The sequence below is a fragment of the Thunnus maccoyii genome, chromosome 24 (genome assembly GCF_910596095.1).
Source record: "Thunnus maccoyii chromosome 24, fThuMac1.1, whole genome shotgun sequence".
Taxonomy (NCBI): domain Eukaryota; kingdom Metazoa; phylum Chordata; class Actinopteri; order Scombriformes; family Scombridae; genus Thunnus; species Thunnus maccoyii.
Genome location: NC_056556.1, coordinates 13,036,238 through 13,056,891, shown reverse-complemented (window position 1 = coordinate 13,056,891; position 20,654 = coordinate 13,036,238). Strand labels below are relative to the sequence as shown.

The following is a 20,654-nucleotide window of genomic DNA, read 5'->3' as shown; positions in this document are numbered from 1 at the left end:
TTAACACAACCTTTGACCACCTAACAGTTAATTAAATGATAATGCACCAGCTAAACAATCACCACTTATGTTGGTGGAGTTTGCAAGCATATTGTGGAATTTGCAAAGGGAAAACGTGGACCAATAACATTTTTAGATAATGGAATGAATGGATACAAAAGAAATAAGAAATACAAATTAAAATCTGAATACTACCATGAAGTAATGCCATAAACCATATGTTGGTCTGTTATTTTATTAAATGAGGTATTTTTTTATTGTTTGCATATATGCAAAATAGTTGGCTTTCTGCTATGCTATTAATTACAGCACATTATCTACTTGCAATTAAACCAAGGATCTTGCCTATATGACGCATTGGAGTTCAAACAATACAGAGCCAATTAAAAGTCAATGAACAATGCATGCAGCAGTTTAAAACTAAAGACAAAGCTGTGCAAAAGCTACACTGAGACAATGACAGCAGCACACACGTGCATTCAACTCCCACGCTTGGACCACATGGAGCAATCAATCCCCCTAAACACCACCACCCCACCCCATCCCGACCCACTCCACCCCTCCGATGTATGACATCCCATTGTGCATGTGCTACGAGAAAAGGAAAAAAAAAGAAAAAAAACTCTAAATCTATTGCCTCTAAAGGAATGGTCCCAATGAAAGTGAATTAAACAACAAAGGAGGCACTTACATTCAAGAGCCTCACATGGTCCTCCGACAGAAAAGAAGAGAAGCGTGCAATGATTCCAGTCTGAGAAAACAATAGTGAGTAACCTTGAAGGGAGAGGGAGAGAGGGAGAGAGGGGTAGAGAAAGTGAGGTAAAAAGAGAGAGAGAGTGAGTTAGAGAGAAAAGAAAGGTGAGAGAGAGGACGCAGATTCATGCATCCACACACCCAGCGTACACTCAAATCAAAACACTTAGGATCTTTTCTTGCATCTCCCCTCCTCCTCCTCCTCCTGTTCAGCTTTGCACCCCCCCCTACCCCCACCCCCCACCCCCAACCCATGCCTTCGGGTTTTACTCGTCATGTGTTCAGGCTCAGGGAAGCGTGAAGCCGGGCAGAGGAAACCAGCGCTCCAAGTGCTTTGTCCAGCGGTTGGGAAACTCATGCTTCCATTACGTGGAGTATTGAGCTTTTTGGCCCCTTCTGTGTGTTTGATCCAGAGCAGATGGATGGAGAGGCAGGAGACGATATCCAGAATCTTGGCTCATCTATCACACCTTCCTGGGATTTCATCCCAAAAACAAAGAATAGTGTGGAAAATACTGCTGCTAGATAAATCTCTTTCAGAGGCAAGTGTCCAGTTTCCTAATACAGCTGGCTACCAGAGTACATTTAAGTAAAGTCAGTCCCAGCAAGGATAATGAAACTACCAAGACTGATTTTGAATGCAGAGACACACTTACATTACCTTAATTCAACTAAATGAAGGGCTCTTGCCATGCAACAATTTGCTGATAACACAAGATATTACACTTATTTTTTCTCTCTTTCTTTAAGAGCTGATGCAAACTGCCTCAATTTTTAGTAATATTTGCAATTTTCCCAGTTTTCGGTTGCTTTTAAGTTTTAGTGGTTGTCACCCAAGGGAATAGCAGTACAGAGCAATAGGATCAGCAGATGTTTCCAACTTCACAGTCCACAGTTAATATTTGAGCGCCTGGGGACAGAACTGACTTTTTAAAGACTAATACAAAGCATTTGATTTGCCAATAGCTGGTATTTAAATCTAATGCCAGAAAATTATGAATTATTAGAATTGTTTCAATGAAACTCACTGCTTATGGTTTTAATCTTTCAGCCCTAAACAGGATGAGAAGCTACTCATTTTAGACTAAATCAATTTCTTTATGTTTGCTGATGATATCATTTATCTATATGTAATCAATTCATGTTTATGTTGAAATAAAACATTAAAAAAGGAAGTGGAATGGATTTCAGGTTTGGTAACGAAAAAAAAGTTTAGTTTTAAATGTCTCAAAGTCTATGGAGGATCTCTGATCTGAGACTGAGAACCATAATTGATCCTTCTGCTTCAGTGTAGGTCCCTTATGCTACAGTTTAGGGTTCACCATGCCCCTGATGATGCCATTAGGCTTATCTTGAGTTAGATTTCTGTCAAATATTTGAAAGAAAAGCTTATAAACTGGGGACATGAAGTTCAAAAGTTAAGAGCATGTAACAGGCAGGGAAGGTTTAATGAAAGCTGCTAATAGTTAGGAAGCATAGGAAAAAGCATGGTTGAAGTTTGACTCATACTTCTGTCTCTTGTGAATCCCTGGAGCTCCCATTTAACTTTACTTGAGGATAATACACCTTTTGATATTTTGAGCACTGAATTTCATTCTTGACCTTTGGAAATAGTAGTGTAACAAAACAATCTCAAGTAAAAAGTCCACTTTTTTAGCTTTTTCTGAACATTCAACCGCTGTCTCACTGTCTTCTTCTGGGAAATGGAGCTGGCTCAAGTTTCATCATGTGAAGTAAGTGTGGAATGTTGGTCACATGATAACAGGTGTTCATAGAGTAAATGGGAGAAGATCCAAATCACATTCTCCGCTCAAAGATGTTCTTTGGATTTAATGGCTTCCTTGAAGTTTCTCCGATTACCCAGTGACTCCTTATCGACTTTCCCAGTCGATACTGAAACCAGCCTGGTGTTCATTCAGTCTCTTGTCCAGGGTCCTTTCTGTTTAACCAATGTAGTGTGCCCTACAGTTGCTGCACATGATGCCATATACCACTGCAGTCTTCCTCTGCAGGAAAGGTTGTGTTTTCAAGGTGTACCAATAGCGATCTGAAGATGGCATGGCTGAATATTGAAGCCACAATTGCTCCTTTGGCCACTCTAACCATAATAAGGTGAACAGGAACGCTTGAAAACATGAAGTCTCGAAAGTCTTGTTTCAGTAAAACTGTCTGTTCTTGTTGGTGATATAAAAATATTATTTTTTAATGAAATATTTATGGATTGAAAGGCGGCGTACAGGCATGTTGACTTGATTGACAGATGTCTCTCACACTCAGTGTTTACCCCGACTCAGTTTCACCCAGTATTTGGATTATTTTGGTGGCTCCAGCATCTGACAAAGATAGTGAGAACACATAAACCCAACTCCAAGCTTCAAAACATTTAAACTTCAAAAATGTCAAGACTTCAAAGCATTTCCCTACAGTCTTTGGCAGAAAGTTCTTTTTTTTCTTTTGGCACATACTCTGCCCTCCCCTCTGATGTCTCTGATGACAAGAGACCTCAGGCTGAAAATCAGGCTGCAGGTCAGTATACAGATTTATTCACATACAAACCAGGCCAATGACACGAAATGAAACTCAACACAAATGAATGAATGAGGATTCTCTTCTTCTAGTTGGTATCATTTTCCGGTCATTATACTGAACAGCCAACACAAATGTGTCTAGAATTCATTTGGTTGAGTCATGCAGATTAACCCATTTGCCCAAATTCTGCTTAAGGAAAGCAATTTGGACCCTCCCCCCTGCTGACAGCGGTTAGGATTTGAATGACCTAAGCTGTTCCAACAGCCATAACAACATGATCAGCAGCTAAGTCGAGATACACCAGGGAGCTTGAATATCTGCAAAGACCTGCTGATGAGGGAAGACATGCCTAATCATCTGCTTCAGTGCTTGTGCAAGAGAGGGAAAAAAAATCAGATTAAACTGAATATTGAATGTGCCATGCTTTTGAGTGACGACGATTTCATACTCCATAAGCTGATGCTCATGTCTATATCTTCTCTCCCTCGCACCCATGGAAGTGTAGGGAGATAATCTTGAGATGTGCTAGCTCGCCAGGGAAGTGGTGGGATAATCTTACAAGCCACCCAGGAGAAGCACTTGGTTTTCAATGTGTAGTATCTGACTCAGATTATGCATGTGAAGCCTTTTTTTTTTTTTTTTTTGCTGGAAGGGTAACTCAGCAAAATGGCCCGCTTGCTGCATATTGCTTTGATAAGAGTGTATACTAAACAATGCCAGAGTTTGAGTGATCAATGAGGGAGGAACAGGTGATATACAGTGTGTCTACCATAAGACATTCAAAGACATTTCAAAGCTGTGTTGCTTTGTGTTTGTGGTGGTTGCAGCTGTCTCAATATCTCCCCAGAGCTCAAAGCTCAGTCCTAATATGTTCCACACCGACCTCTGGCACTTTTTAATGCTTTCATCCTTTCTTTGCTGCAGTGGAACACATTATGAGGGACCTGTTGTGTCTTACATTACTTCAACATAGCAGTGAGTAAGAAGGGCATTTGCGTTTGTGCCAATTGTGACATGCAAGTTTTTTTCTTTTCTTTTAAATGTAGTTTTAATTTACTTTTTTTTTTCTTTTTTCAGTGTCAGGCAGCTGAACAAGTAGAAAGCAGTGATTTGGTTGTGGCTCATTAATACCTGTAGCTATCTTTGAGGACACAGAGATCATGTTCTGCCTATCTTTTGGGAGGTAATTTGGAGGGTTTATCAACCTAGGGGATGTTCTACAATAAAAGCCTCCATGTGGTGGTACTTTATAGTCTGATTCCAGTATTTTTGGACTCATTATATTTCAATTTTACCACCTTGCTGCCTACCAAATAAAGGAAATAATGATTCAGTATTTCTCCAATGATTTATTCCTGGCTGTGTTAAGGAGGCTTTGCATTTATACCTTCCTGCTGGAAAATTAAATTTACAAAAAATATAATTTAACAGTTAACTGAATAAATAAATTAGCTATATATATATAAATATATATAAAGAAAGAAAGAAAAAAGGAAATGGGAGCGGATTAGGGAGACTTGGACTCTCTAGGAATTCTGGCTACGGTCCTGTGCTACCTGTTCCCAAGGCGCTGCTGCACCAAAATCAAATAATTACTTCAGACTCAGAAACAACACCTGTTTTGTGAGATAGACCGCGTTGACATTCAAACTTAGTGATCATAATAAACTTTGTTGTCATGCAGCCCCTGACCACGTCTGATAAGCCATTTGTGTTTTTAAAGAAGATGCTTGGGGCTTTATCTCTTTGAAAAGTACTTTGAATGTGCAAAAAGGCCAGCTTAGAGTTGATGGAAGGAAAAGAAGCATTTTAAGATTAAGCTGGCTTGGCGTTGACGTGAGGCTAAAGTGAAACACAAACTTTTCAAAGGAATCAGCAATAACACAAACTCTTTACCTCGTCGGCTGCCACCACCCACTAAACACCAACTTAAAAGGAGAATCTAGGGAAACTGCAGTTTAATTACATCATGTTAAGTGACTTCTGGTTACTGAAGTGCCACAGTTCACTACCTTGCAGCCTCGAGGGCCACACTTGCTTTCATACAGCAGGAGTTTGGATTATAACCTCAAAAGTGCATCAACAAGATATTTAATGGGATCAATATGTACCATATTGAGATGTTAGTTTATTTCAGTGCTAATATACTGTGCACACATATCCCAGCTGTGTACTGTGTACAGTTTGAAAGAGAAACAAACAAGTCAAGGCTGCTTTTAAGTGAGCAGCTTTTTATTCTCTGCTAAATCTCCCACAGGCAGGAGGTCAGCTCTGACACACTCATCCACCGTCTGTTGACCCATTTAGCCCATCTGTAGAAGGCAAAAAAAAAGTACATTACTGGTATTTTGGGGAGGCCTTACAGGTCACTGTTATCAAAACCGTTATGTCCTAGTTACTATTTGCTCTCTAGTGAAATTGCCTGTTTGGATAGCATCAAAAAATGTTCATTCAGCATCAGTCTGAACAGCAGGAAGGCTAAAATTTGAGTGAAATGTGTGTGAGACGGTAAAGAGAGAACACGGTGGTGTCAGGTGGCAACCTTCCATGCTTTTAATTTGGAGCAATTTCTTTAAACTACTACTATTATTATCATTATATTATTATTATTTATTTTCCACAGGTTTTATGACTCTGGACTAGTGAAAGTAGAAGTAAAATCATGTGATAAAAATGTTTATAATGTTCCCTTTCTTACAGCAAAAAGTAAAAGCTATATTGCAAATATAACAATGGGAAACAATACTACAGTACAGGCACATGAACAGAAAACATGCTCCTCTTTCTCTCTTCAGGGCATGAAGATTTCAAATTGTTATTGTCATGTACATGCACATATGCCCTGCCACTGAGTCACTGCATAAATATTTCATGTGCTGTATCAGCTGAACCAATGACAAAATATTCTTTTCTATTTGAAGAGACAATACATCCAGTACATGGCTGACTGGAGCGTCACTGGAGTATCACCAGAGGGCTGCTCAGTTTAACAACAAAGGAAGTCCAAGTGGAAATTAAATGTTTGTTTCCACAACTCCACAGAAAAAATGTCTTACCAAAGAAAAGGATGTTTTACATTATTTGTTCCAACAAGGCAGATAGACCATGATCGACAACTTAAATAAGCAACCTCCTCTTTGTTTCCTCACTCTTTTTTCTCTTTATATTAGTTAGGAATCAGCAGGGAGTCGAAGGGTATGAAAGATGAAGGATGATGCAAAGCACAGAAGTCACCCAGTCCTCAGGGACTAATCATAGTAAGTATATTATCACAGTAGATGACAAATGAGATGAATCCCCTGATATTCAAGTGAATGCATTGCCTTTAGCCCATCTAACAGCACATGGTTGACCTATTTGCTCTTAGTAGTTAAAAACCCTATCAGTCAAATGACACAATATTTAATGATAATGACAGGCCAGAGGAATTCACAGAAGATTCTTTAATTTAAAGCCATAGTTTTCTTTTGACACTTTTGACCTATAGATAACCATTGCACTCATGTTTAAAGAATACATCTGTTTTTTTTACCACTTTGGTCTTGTTTGTAGTTTTGCCCATTATTCCCATCAGTATAAAAAAGTTGCACTCAACTAAGTTATTGCTGAGATCTGGGGACAGGCTGACATTGCTAAAAAAAAAAAGAAGTCAGATGGGGCAAAATATAGCAGTCAGATGATCATACAGGTTTTAAACAAACTTTATACGAAATTCATATGAAAGAGAAACTGAAGGCGATAAAACAATTCAAAAATCTGTTTCTTCCTGGATTATCACTGACCTACCAAAATCCTGCCTATTCTGTGCAGGGTCCCAAGGAATTATAACCTGTCCCAGCACATGAGGGACAAGAAACCTCCAAATGAAGTGGTTTATATAATCTGACTAATTCTGTGGCTTGTTTACAACCTTTCGGACCACTCATGTTTCTTGCTACATCAGACTTTGGTTGTAATAATGTTGCCATATTCCCAGATTTCAGCAATTTGACGAGTCCAATGTTATTTAACACATTCTCCTAAAAGTTATGTTCATATGATGTCTAAAGAATATGAGCCAAGCTGTCATGAACCAGAATTACCCGTGAACTCCACCACCCCCATTTTCTCCTTAAGTACATTTTAAGATAGGAAAAATTGTCTTTTTCCACACCGTCTGACTGTATTATACTGAATTATGTATCAGCTTGTTCCAACTCCAACAAAACAGCTACACTGCATGCTGTTTCCACTAATTGGATTTTCAAACACAAGGCTTCATGATTCTTTTATGCACCATTTCATCAAATGGAAATAGACATTTGTAATTTATATAAACTTTGGGATCTCCACTAGAATGAGTATGTAAGGAGGTTGTTTTATGTCCTGACCAATCTATGCTCGGGGTGTTTTGGCACAATCCCTCTCTCCTAATGTTCCAGTCCATTTTTCTTCTCTACCACTGTAATAAAACACCAAAACAGAAATTGGCATTACAGTTTTCCTCTCCATGCCAAGTCTTCTGTGGCATTTCCACTTGCCGTATTACTCGGTATGCATCTGCCTCTTCCCTAAGCCTTCATAACCTCGGGCGATGCTTCGGGGCTTTGGAACATGTGTAGGGGGAAGGGCAAGCATGTCATGATTGCTTACGCTTACGTGCTAGCCTTTCCTGCCCAACTCCCGCGACCCTTGGACAGCCTTTTAATTATCCTATATGTGCTATGCCAACAGTAGGGAGCGAGACCCAGCTGTGAGAAGCAAGCATGATAGCTGACCTGGAAAAAGAATGCCTTTACTCGGAAGGGCCCAGAGGGTTTAAAGGGTACTATATAGGAGAGCGGCTTGCAGGGCTGAAAGCATTGGCAGTATCTCTCCCATCAGCCCCGGCTGTGTGTGTTCACTTTGAACTGCTGTTTTGAGAGCCATGTGCGGGAACATGAATGTGAGCCTTCACATATAATAGGACAGTAGCTCTGCTGCAGTTTTGCTGTTTGCTAAGAACTTTGTTTTCCCACTACACTTAATTCAGATATAAGTGAAGGACTCAGAGGACACTTAAAGACCTTTGAGCATCCCCGTGGCTCTCATTCTCATTAGATAAGGGATTGAATGCACACAAGGCACTGTTTTACTGGGCTTTTTCCTACTGCTTCCTTCTCCGAGCGTGTGTAGTAATTTAATTAAGTCCACCGACTTTTCTAAAGGGCAACTGCAAGAACCAACACAATTAATAAAATGGGTGACTCCTCTGATCTTTGTTGCTCTTTGTTCCGCTTTCCTCATTTGAGTGGCTCAGCACAATCCCCTCACGGCCCATGACTTGATTTGCATTTAGAAAAGTCAAATCTGGCCTGTCTCCTGTAATTATTCATAAACTTTAAGTACAAAGTAAATAGCACATGAAGAATTCAGCAAGTGGAGTCCTGACAAAGCTACTCTTTGCAAGCATCATTTGTATGCAAGAGGCAGCGCATGGAAGCTACAAAACTGAAGCTTCACTGTCGTAAAATGTGTGAGAATGTATGGATTCGAAATCTTTATACCTAAATGATGACTTATCTGAATGCACAGCTCTACAGCATGACTTAAAATTAGAGTTTTGGCTCGGTGACAAGTGATGGTGTAAATGCTGGTGTGTCAGATTGCGGCTTCAACGTATCCATGGTCTTCTGGGAGTTATCCTTTTGAAATGTCAGCGTTTAACTGATGATGTTGCTCCCAAAATGGTCGCTTCTCTTTGGGATTTTCTCTCAGGCTTATTAGCACACTGGCTGTGGCTCATAGATGGCTGAGGGATCCCATAGGACAGTTCAAAGTGTAACGAGGTTAATTAGCAAGAACCACGACCTAGACTAAAGAACACTGCTCATAGTATAAATGTAAAATTTGTGGGTAATTTATAACTCTTTAATTGAAGACATTAGACAAAGAACTATATAAGTCAAACAATATACATCTAATTTACTTTTATCTAAAGTGGATTTTGATTGAAATAGGTTTTTCGAGGCCAGCGCCAATATTTAATTAGCAGAAAATCATATATTTTACTGCATCTTTAAATTTTACAACATGAAATGTTCCAATGAAACCCAGGATCTGATCAAGATTACAAATTAGAAGCACTTATCACTGACAAACGTGTAGATTTATATTCTTTAACCAGTATATATGCAACTAATCTGCACACCATCCATCATATCAGATGTGAATATTTTCTATCAGCCTGATAAAGTGGTCTACCCTTACTCTGGAACAGAATGTGAAGGCACATTTGGGATCAATCCATGGCACACCAGGAGACAATCTATCTGTGATTTACAAGGCCCACACTTCATCTTGGACACATGTGTGACATTAACGGTATTGTAAAGTTTTTATATGAAGCTCTGCCAACGTTGAACAACTGTCCAAATAGCCGTTACCCAAAAGACATCATTCATATCATGTAAAGTTAAATTTAGAGCCCAACCTGCAAAAAGAAAAAAAGATGAAAATGTGGGAACGAGGAACGAGACCAACATGACCACCAAACTGCATGGAAATATGTGGTAATAACAATCAAAAAGCTTAGACATAAATCAACAAGGGTAAAAAAAAAAATATCTGAGCTGCTCATGTATTCAGCATAATCCAGCCAGAAATCCCTGCCCACATGCCTTACACACACATATACACACACACGCACACACACACACACACACACACTAGATTAAGTCCATAAAGGTGGTTTAAGGATACATTGGTCATGCAGCCACCAGTAGAAGGTCAGCGTCTAGAGGACTGTTCCCTACGGCAGTAAAGAGAAAGGTTTTAAGGTCAAAAACACAACAAGCACCCACACAGAGAAACAGAAAGTTGAGTGTGTGTGTGTGTGTGGGTGGGTGGTTGAGTAGTTCTTGTATGTGTGGTCAGCTATTAAAACAAAACTGAAATTATTTCATTTGTGGTCTTGTGGTTGTTGCTGCACATTCCATTAGCATATACTTATTTCCCTGCCTGCATGAGTTTATGTACAGCACATGTGTGGCACTGTTGACACATGCGAGTCATGTTGAGTAGATTATTGGTCTCCCAACCTTGCAGTATACCAACATCTGTTTTCCATTGCATGTCTTGAATTATGTATCTCCTCACCTGCTTTTAGCGCACAGTTGGTCGCACCGCTTTACAAACGTACAGTACATATAGTGGATGTGAGTGTGTTTTTATAGGTTTGTGATTTCTTGTAATGTTGCAGTGCACTGGGAGGTCACTTGTGAAGACTTCATTAAAATTTCAATTCATTATTCAAAATTATAGCATTCATTTTTTCTCATTAGCCAGCATTTGGGAGGTTTATTTTAAACTTAAAATGCAGGATTAGCTCAGAGATTTCTGTTTAAAAAAATGAGAATATTTACATACAGTTTATAATCATCATTTTTATTTTCCTTTTTTTTTAACCCACGCAATTGTGATATACTATATAACAGTCCTTTAACATGTTCCAAGTCTGTAGAAATAGCACCGCACTGAACAGTCGACCCTTTGTTTCTGTAGTGAATTAAAAATGAGAGCATAGGTGTTCTGTTATCCCGTAGCATAAAATAGCATTTCTATATTTGCTTTATCATCTGCCTCTAAATTCCCAATTGAGATCATGTTGAGAGCTTTTCAAATAAAAAGGCAAACCACAGCATCCACTTCCCTGCATGTATATTTCATGCTCTCTGATTCCCATACTGTATTTCTACATCTGTATAAGTCTATATTTTTACCTTTTCCAAGCAGGTCCTCTGAACAATGCAGCCTTTGGCTCTTAGGAAGCATTAAGGTCTGGCAGATGAATCGGAAAAATCACGCTTCAAGAGGGAATGAAAAGCTCTCAAAAGCCACATGAAATCTTAAACACTTTTTCAGCGCTTTTTTTTTTTTTTTCTTTTCATTTGGCGAGCGGTGCTACCACTGAACAAACTTAAAGGTTTCACCGGGTGGGTATACAACACTTATATTCTGTTTGGAGCTTGTATGACTTGTTTCTCACCAGGTGAGAAATGTTGACTGTCAACAGGTCGAAACCCTTAAGTGTGAAGAGCACAGCTGGGAAAGTGAGTGTTTGTCTTTTTTTTTTTTTTTTTTTTTTTTTTGAGAATGAAAAGAGTTTGGTTGAAATTTTTATCACTGAGAAAGTGTGAATAAATCAGAGATTGTAGTGCTTTCAGCCACATCAATGACTCATTATAATGCTCACATTATATATACATGATCACAACTCGGAGCTTACAGAGAAGTGCCATCTTTTTCCTTTAAAAGGCACTTTAAGCATTTGTAGGGCCGAGCTACTAATGTGCAGACCTTGCACTCAAATAGATTAAAATTCTCACTCTACCTTGATTTTCCACCTATCTTCACTCCTGTGTAGTGAAAATAGAAAATTGAGTTGTCTTACCCACTTTATTTCAATTCAGTGTGCCAAGGGCATATTCATGGTGAATTTTCTTTGGTCCTAATCCTACTGAAAAAAACTTTTTTTTTACAATTTGATATTCGCTCTGTTAAAGTTTACTGCCTAATTCTAAATGAACCAGAAATTATAAAGCAAATAAATAGCTTTAGTTGATGTGTAGTGTGTGACTTCTGCTAAGCATGATAGACGTGCGGGAGCTTTTTAAATGTAATAGACCGTTTCTGGCGCACATAACAGTGGAACACATGAGGAAATATTCTGCTGTACTGTAAGTTTCATGGCTCATTTTAGGTTCAGTCTTCCAAGCACAATGCACAGCTGCCACTTAAGTGTCAAATACGTTCACTTTCAGCCCATGAATCATAATGTTTTGAGGTATATTTTAAAGATCTTTTAGCCACATTGGCAGAGGTTGAAAAATTTGAAAATATGTGACATATCATCGCCATAAAACATTATGACCAAGCCTATTACCTATTTACACACCTAGCAGACTTTTTAGGCTGTCCAATATTCACTTCCTTTTTACTTCTCCCCAGATGCCAAAAACCAAAACAATGAGCTAAAGAGGCTAAAAAGCTTTGTAGAACTGCAAAGTCGGGTTATAATTCACTATGGATCTGTTGAATGTTTCAAAATCAAACATTCAACAAACTGTTATCTGATTCATTGTTTATCTAAAAATATTGATTGCTGTAGCTTTAAAGCTGACTTGATGTTCTCTCTCAGTGTGGTTATTTGTTCTGCTGAATACACTGACCTTAAGAGGTTCGATTGCTCTGAACATACTTCTCCTGAACTCAAGATTCACACCATCAGCTGTAAGTAGATGAATTCTAAATCATTTGAAATACCTAAAAAATATATTAAAACATGTCTCCCAGGTCATGCAAAGGGCAATTTATGCAAACCTGTCCTAAAATTAGCTCCGTTACAAACTTTGCCGAAAATCCTCTTGCAAGGGTTGATTTAATGAGCTTATATTTTGTGCTGTTTCCTCCAGTATGGAAATGTTTTTGGCAGATGGTGCCCCCCCAAACACGTTGCACTTTCTCAGGGGCAGGTGCAGTACGATAGGCTGTTTTTCACCGCTGATGAAGATGACACACATATACAGTGCAAGGGCATGTTTGCATGCCACAGGACAGAGGCAGGCAGATGCGGCCCGTTTGAAGTAAATGTGGAATTGATGTTCGGATCTGTTTGTAAAGAGGCAAAACATCTGTTTGTTACACTAACCAGCAAAATGCCATGTGTCTCTGCTCCTCTGAAGCATGTGGACCCACAATGCAGGGATGTCATGCAAAGCTTTTTCTCTCAACTACTTTTTTATAAGATTTGGTGGAAAATCGATTTCTGAAAGATGAGGAAAAATTTAAAAAACAAATTCCAGAATAAACAAAAGGCGAAATCCTTCAATTAATCTTTCTATTGGTGATCTGACCAGACCTTCCATGAGCTCTTAATCCTATCCTGGGACTCATCCTAATATGGGATTGAGAAATTTGGTTGTTTGGGCAAGACTCACAGCACACACACACACATACATCACCTTAGTCACTTTTTCCACTGTATTTCAAGGAGCTTGTGGCTATCTCGAGCGGTTTTCTGGCAAGTCTAAAGCCATAGAGTTTTCTTGTGCTCCAACTTTCCAGTAGTCATCTTGTGTCTGCACATGAAGCGATGAGGAGGATACCGCTGGATTTCAGATGTCAACTTTTGGCAAACCCTGTCTGGTTAGTACGTCTCTTAAACTCATAAAGCATGAGAAGATATTTACCAGGACATTCGGTAGAGGTGGCCTGGAAGTTAACAGTGTGGCGTGACCAGCATGATGAGTGTGAAATGACTTAAAATTTGAAACATGACTGCCCTTTTCATCACCGGAGCAACTCTGATTAATTGATTCACACAACCGCAGATGAATAAAATCTGTTTTGCTATTTTTTTCTCAAGGCTGACAAAATCATTGCATACAGTACTGCAACCTAAATATGGTAAAGAATGTAACATACAGTATGTCTACTGTGTCGATAACATTAACTCAGTAGTCGGCTTCAATCTAGAGAAGAGGAAAACATTCACTGTAATTCTATCCAAGATGGGTTTTTTTTATCAGCATATGTATAATTTGGTTAAGTAAAAGCTTGAACTATCACTGAAAAAACACTAATTTGCATGAAATTGCATACTCTGTGGGAGTCCACAAAGACAGTTTCTCATTCATTGTTAGTACTTTAAACAGATACAGAATGACGCAGCAAACTGAGGTCTTGGGAAATAGCGCGTCAGACACAAATTGATAGCAGATGTGACTTAAGATCTTTGGATTTACCTTCTAGAGGCGCATTGACCAAATGATCACTTTGGATTTCCATCAGCAATTGACAAACACTGTTTGACATATTCAGAGCTAAACCGTCATACGATTGCGGTCATGGTGAAAACAATAAGACGGTTGCACACTATCAGGGAAATGGAAAGGTCTGGATGCTGATGCAGTCATTTCTGACTTAGTGAAAGACCACAGATGTGGACCGACACACCCTTCTCAAACCACTCACTGAATATTTCAACTCACTGAGGACATAAAGAATTTTAACTGGACTACTTCTGGCAAAACTGTAAAAAAGAAGGAGAGTATGATTTTATTCCACATTGATCACACAGCTTTTGCTTTGATGCATAAGGGGAATAAATAATGCAGCAGTGTTCTTGTAATGTTCTTAAGGTATTACAGGCTGGGTTTTTCTAAAAGCAACTTGGGGCACAGAGAAAAGAATCTGAATACTGAGTGTGCCTTTAGCAAGCCTGGCCTTGCTACAGTAGGACGGCACACTTAAAACGGCTCTGATTTCCTGTCATTCATCCAAGGATGATATGTTGTTCACAGGAATATGGAAACGAAATGTTTCAAAAGCCTGTGTGACCATAAACACCATGTCATCAGCCTTGAAGACACCTTCAATTCCTTATAAGCTGCTTAATTCAGGTATGAGGAAGTGCAGTCAGCACTTTATCCTGCTGGTTCTTTTGAGATCTACTATCCAAGGCCAGGCAGGTTTTTTGTTCTATAAAGATCTGAAAGAGAATACAAGAAGAGGTGTGAGGTTAGATGCTTCTTGAAAATGAATAAAAAGGTGAGAGCAACCCACAGGCTGCATTTGAGGACATCTTACCAATATTTACAGTCTTCTGTAATCTGCGTCTGTGCTGTTGAACTGCAGAAGTCCACAGCTCCCTCTGCTCTCTCTTTGTCTCATTGACAAAAAATAAACTGTCAACATCGATTGTGATTTTTATTGTGCTGTGTGCAGCATTTTAATGCCAAGACAGTAATTCTGATGTATTTGTAAAAGTGCTGTAAACAAATGACATTTTTGCAGCTATTAGTCCCATAGCTGAAATCTGCTGGATCCATTTATGGTTCAAAAGAGATTACTTTATGATTGATGTTTTATTATATGGGTAATAAATTATTTGATTCCCACTGCATTTCTCTAACTGCAGAGTTTCAGCTTCACATTAGCTGACTTTGTCTGATATCCACCGCCAAGGGCTCTTGTCATCTATAGTCCTCGTTCTGGCTATTTAAACCAAAAGCAGGACAGGGGACACTGTGCACAAGAATAGCATTTATTGGAAATGTGGTCTTATTTTTATGAGAAACATAAACCAAAGTCCTTTCATCGTTATAGGTTGTTTCTTTGCAGAGGATATGGATTCCAGCAGGGTAAGACAGTTTGCAGGAAGCCCCTAAAGAGTGATTGGCGATGTGCGGCATGCAAAGTTTCTATGAAAATGAAAGACACTGATGCGCTCCACAAAACCAAAAAGGCTTTTTCCACGCTAGTGTCTCTCTGGGACAAACTGTACTTTGGACAGTATGCAACATGTTAGCATGTTACAGTTAGTAATATTTTAAAGTACAGGAGTTTGCTAAATTTGTTTTGACTGAAGTGTATAACAGGAATTTTCGACATTATCACAAAAGAAAACATTGAAATTGGACTATTATGCAAAAACACATTAAATGGCAGCTTTTTTAATTTCTTTTGGTTATGGTTATGACAAATAAACTATGGTTAAAGTTTGTATTTTAAAACACTGGGTTAAGGTAAGGTAAAGAAGATGGTTACAGTTAAATAAAAAAATGAACATGAGGCGTTAGACTGGGAATGGACAGAAATTCTGGTCTCTTGCATGTGACCCTAATATTCATAACCTTTGCTTTGCTGAATAAAGGAAAATTACCTCCTGCATGGTGCAAATTTTGGCATTGCACGTGAATTGTGTGCTGCAGGTTCACCCAATATGAATGTAATACCTCTGGATACTGGGCGGCCTGTTGGTGGAACTGGAACTGGAAGGTCAGAGGATTTCTAAAGTGTTAATGGTTCCTCCTCTGGTGATAATGAATGTCTGTAGCATTTCATGATAATACATACATACATTAGCTGTTGGAATATTTCAGCATAGACCAAAGACAGTCTGGCTGACTGACATTGCCATATCTACAGCCACTCCCGGGACTAAAAATAACACAGCAAAGGATCATAAAAGAGATCATATCCCAGAGGGGAATACCCCATGACAAGTTAGACGTGCCATAACCAAAAAGCTATACGGTAGATTACAAGCTTCTGTGGCTTCTATGCCGAACAGTTAAGTAATTCATGAGGAATTCTTTTCTTCCTTCCAGTGAGAAAGGAGACAGAGAAAGAAAGAAAAATCAAATGGAAAAGTGAAGGAAAAGATGGAGAAAAGAAGATGGAAAAAGTAGAGAGCAGACGACAGACTGCTCAACAATGAAACATTAATATGCCCGCTGTGTACAGAATGGGTAATTCTGCACCTTTCTGCCAGACTCATTTCCTGCTGTAAAAATGGAATCATGCATACACTACACTGTGCATAGAAATCGGTTAAATACATTTTCGCAATTTTTTACTGCAGGCATGTACATTTTTGTACAGTTTCCTCAGGCTTCATAAACACCAGACTGGCTGTGCTGTGACACAATGAAAATGTCAGTAAGTTTCCCCTCTGATGAAAAGCAAAAGCAGACCACTTCCCTCGGAAACCAGCAGAGAATTCAGCAATCGTGTCGCTGGAATGTTAACTGCTAATGTTGTGCGGCGCTTGATTTGTCTGATATGCTGGGGAGTGGGAGGAATTGGCAGACGTACATGTAGATGAGGATGACATGGGGGAGGACGGTACTCAGTGGCAGAAATAGAGGCGTGCAGCGAAGATAAGTATGAGCCATACGCTTAGTTGATGGGTACAGCAATAAGTGGCTTTGTTATCAGTCTCTTTATGCTCGTTAGCATTATGGAATTAAACTATTTCTGAACATTTTTCAAGCTCATGACAGCAGAATATGTCAAAGTTTCCACCATCACAGACTAAGACAATGAAAGGGTGTAGAAGTAGGAGAAGAAAAGTGAGAACGTGTACAATATGCAACATTTTCCACAAAATAACTTCCAAATAATTTTAAAATATCTGTCTTTAGAGGCAGAAAGTCTGACCAGGATATTGAAAAGCATCCATAAAAGAAGAGAACGTGCTGAGGAGGAGAGAGGAAGTGTAGCAGAGTTAGTAGTGGCATACTAAAAGAGGAGCAGAAGTGACAGCCAGGTTCTTATATCCTATAATTATAGCACTGCCATCACATCTCCTCTCTTCACCTCCTGTTCTGTCGTTTCTTCCTTTTTAACCCCCAGCCTCTCACTTCCTCTACACAATCGCTTCCTCTCTCCTCTTCTCACGTTTTCTCCCCCTCTTCCCTCTTGCACTGTCATCTGTCATTCCCTTACTACTCCTCCTTTTGCCTCCTCCTGCTCTTCCTGGAGAGATCTGGGCCACTTGATGTTTGTGCTCACCCATGGGAAAGACTCGCCTGTTAGCTCACCCAGAGGGGAAAGTCCATCTGTGGACTGCAAGAGAACCACTGTTTTGTCGCACAACTGCTCTAGCAAGGCAATAATCAAACCAAATTCAGGCTTAGAGATGTGGTTTAGTTTTGTAAACTACGATTTTTTCCAGAGTTTTCAAATCAAGTGGACTGTTTCCAAGGTAAAGAATAATCATTCAACCTCAATATTGTGTTTCTGACTTATCTATGTCCCTACCATAACATTTCAATGAATCAAATCTGATACACCAGTTTGGGTAACCTTATTAAAGTCCACAAGTTTGTGCAACTTGAGACAAAAACCAAACTGATCAAACTATTACTGCCACAGTTTATGTATGAGAGTTCCCGCAAAGTGTTCCAATAGAAACTAAATACAGTTTTAATTTCTCCCTCACACTTCACTGTTTATACAGTCACTGTCCCCTGTAATGTGTTTTTGTAAAATTACCTGATGAACAACTGAGATTGAAAAAACAAACTCACCACAAGATCCATTCAGTAGCTGTTCTGGAGCTCACAGTCATATCACATGATCTTCGTCAGCAGATGGAGTTTGCCCAGCTGTCATGGAATTGTAGATGATCAAATTATTTTTTTTGCTGCACTTAAAGAACTTTTTGTCCTTGTTTTCTTAAAAGTTGAGGTTCAAATTATACCATTGACCTTGAGAACAGCAGTCAACAAAAACAAACTCACCACAAGATCCAATTAGTAGCTCATCTGCTTGTGCCATGAAGCAATTATACTAAATCTGCCCCTGTTTAAATGCAGGACAGAGACTGGAAGAGGCAGAAAGTCAAGTATTAAATTAGTTTCATCTGTTACATTTAAAGTGGACATATGCTTTATGTGATTTTTTTGTCATTTATATACTGTTATGATGTAGGATGTCTATGTTAAACATGGTCAAAGTTCCAAAACTTGAAGTGAACGTGCTGTATCTATAATGCTCCCTGCAAGTCAAAAGCCAGGGCTTCAGTGTGCACTGAACGCTCTGTTTGCAAAGTTTTTGTTGTTGTTGTTGTTTTTTTAAAATGTTTTTATTGGAAACTGGTGTCATGCAAATATCAAATACAGAATGCAAAACTGTGTTCCAAAATTGTGTCCCTTTTTTTTTTTTTTTTTTGGTGTAACAGAACAGACCCCCCACCCACTCCAAACTCTCAGAAAAAAAACAAAACAGAAAGATACACACATATAAAAAGAATAAATAAAACACACAGACAAAAGGTGGATTTGGGCTTTTCCACTGTAATAGGATACATCTGCGGGCTATGAATGAGGCAAAAGCAACAACATCAGAATGTTTCTTAGTGAGGCTGGTGGGTACAAGGGGTACCCCAAAGATGGTTATCAAGGGGCAGGGTTCTAGTGTAATATAGAGGGCTTCTCCTAACATATTAAAGAAGCAAGACCAGGGCTTGGCTAGTTTTGGACAAAAAAAACATATGAATATGATCTGCCGGTGATGAGCCACATCTATTACAGGTATTATGTGTATCCAAACAGGTAGCTCCCAGTCTGAAAAGTGAAGCCAATGTGGAAGTGCCTTAAACCTGCATTCTTTCTAATGGCCATCAGGGGGCAACTCCACTGGCTACACAAAGAAGTCTGATTATATGGATGCTGATGAGAAAATGACCCTACTTCTCACTTGATTTATTACCTCAGTAAACATTTTCCTTGTTCAGCATTTGGTTGTAATAAAAGACCCTCTAAGGAGTCGGATGTTCAATTTTTCCAGCGAGTATATTTTGTTTTAATGGTTTTAGGCCTGTTTTTCGCTAGCAGAAATTAGCATTAGTATTAGTATTATCATTGTTAACCATAGATTGTAAATGCACTGTGCTGAACCAAGCTAGCAGCTAGTGCTATGGTCAGCTCCACCCTCTCATCCAAATATGGTCACTTCTGGCTCCAAATATCAAACATGGTGCCAGTGAAAATGGCGATGGCGATGGCACTAAACTTGAGGCTTCAAAACTGCAGTCCACAAACCAATGGGTGTACCTGGAAACAACCTACTAAGCCTAGCATTTGTAAGATAAACTCTGTGTAGGACCTTAAACTGAATTAGACTTAGACAGGCACATGAAGATGTAGACTTGACCCTGGCCCGTGCTTCTTCCCACCAATCATCTGTCACTCTGTTTGCAAAGTTTCCTCAACTTCCCCATCAAACTGACATCAGATCATTGACACAAATAGCTTTCCATTCTGTGGCCTTTGTTGGTAAGGTTATTCCACAGGCTGTTCATATTTTTCACTCAAATATATTGGATCCGATTTGGGCTTGGACATGTATGGATGTATTTGAGAAGTTGGCATTTTGAGTAAAGAACAGAAAGAAGTGAAATCCTACCACTATTGTTTGTTTATGTAGCCTCCTGAGCTGGCGGATGTCTGTCGAGGGGCAGCTTCCTGGAGCTAACCAATCAGAACAGGTCGGGCTCACTGTGAGGAGGGCATGAGGGGCTGCAAAGAGGGCCAGTGTGAGTTCAGTAAGTATAAATAAGGAATTCTTTGAACTGTTAATCATGCAAAGATATTCCAGTAGAGCCCCAGAATAAAAATATGGACCTGGAAATGTGTGGAATAAGTCCTCTTTAACATTTCCAAAGTCATAGTCCAGGCTAACATGCTTTAAGACTTGTTTTGAAATGTTGAATATCTTTAGGTCAAAAACGTAACCATAATCAGACCTGAAGCTCACTCAACCCAAAGTGTGTCTTTTATGTTCCCCAAGATCTTCAGTCCATCCAGAAAAGAACAGGAAAAGCCAAGGAAAATCTTCATTCACATCCTACAAGCTGGGCAACATCCACACAACAACTTTTAAGTGGTGAATCAATATTTCACAAAGTCCCCTGCGCTCCACCCTGGGCTGCAGAGGGCCTTCACCAAACAATAGGATGCTGACCTGCATTATTCATCCTTCACTCATTCACTCCTCTCTGACTCAGACAGAGCACACAGGGGATTCAACTTTCCCAAACTAAACTTCGGATAAGAAAACCTTTC

General features: G+C 39.3%; 1 long non-coding RNA gene across 1 annotated transcript in view; it reads left to right on the top strand.

Moving 5' to 3' along the window:
- LOC121891912 overlaps window positions 1-20,475 on the top strand; it is a 211,536-nt gene extending 191,061 nt beyond the window's left edge. Inside the window, exons 6-8 of the long non-coding RNA XR_006094226.1 lie at window positions 6,453-6,539; window positions 20,017-20,134; window positions 20,380-20,475. This is a non-coding gene — a long non-coding RNA (uncharacterized LOC121891912). The remainder of the gene's footprint in view (window positions 1-6,452; window positions 6,540-20,016; window positions 20,135-20,379) is intronic.
- The last annotated feature ends 179 nt before the right edge of the window (window positions 20,476-20,654 follow it).